This window comes from Cystoisospora suis (assembly GCF_002600585.1).
Source record: "Cystoisospora suis strain Wien I chromosome Unknown contig_3436, whole genome shotgun sequence".
Classification (NCBI taxonomy): Eukaryota; Apicomplexa; class Conoidasida; order Eucoccidiorida; family Sarcocystidae; genus Cystoisospora; species Cystoisospora suis.
This window is the reverse complement of record NW_027156231.1, coordinates 536-899: the sequence shown is the minus strand read 5'-3', so window position 1 is coordinate 899 and position 364 is coordinate 536. Positions and strand designations below refer to the sequence as shown.

Below are 364 nucleotides of genomic sequence, written 5' to 3'. Positions count from 1 at the left end.
TCAAAAAGGAGTGGGACCCACCTCTCCCCACTGCGAATAAGATCTATCTCGTTGAGAGAGAAGAAATGGTTATTTGGGGGAAGCATGTCCAAGCTGTCCAGCCAGGGGAGCAGTTTCTTATCCTTGTGGTCAACACAACCTCCATGACCATTATGCCAAGATTCTACATGCAAGAAGCTTTCGATGTAGACAACTTTATCTGTGATACCATCTCTCTTAAAGCCTATACTTATATTTTCAAGCGTTCACCCACGGGTCATGAGTTCTGGAAAGTCCAGTACCATTCTCCTCTTACCCGTGCTTCTTCGAAATCTCCTTTCAAATCTTCTTCTCTCACACCTTCTACTGTATCTCTTTCTCCTTC

At 44.2% G+C, this 364-nt stretch overlaps 1 protein-coding gene across 1 annotated transcript in view; it reads left to right on the top strand.

The window, feature by feature from the left end:
• CSUI_006698 (uncharacterized protein) overlaps positions 1-364 on the top strand; it is a 2,241-nt gene extending 1,877 nt beyond the window's left edge. Inside the window, exon 1 of the mRNA XM_068066851.1 lies at positions 1-364. This exon is cut by the window's left edge and continues 1,877 nt beyond it. The gene's annotated coding sequence lies outside the window, so the exon portion shown is untranslated.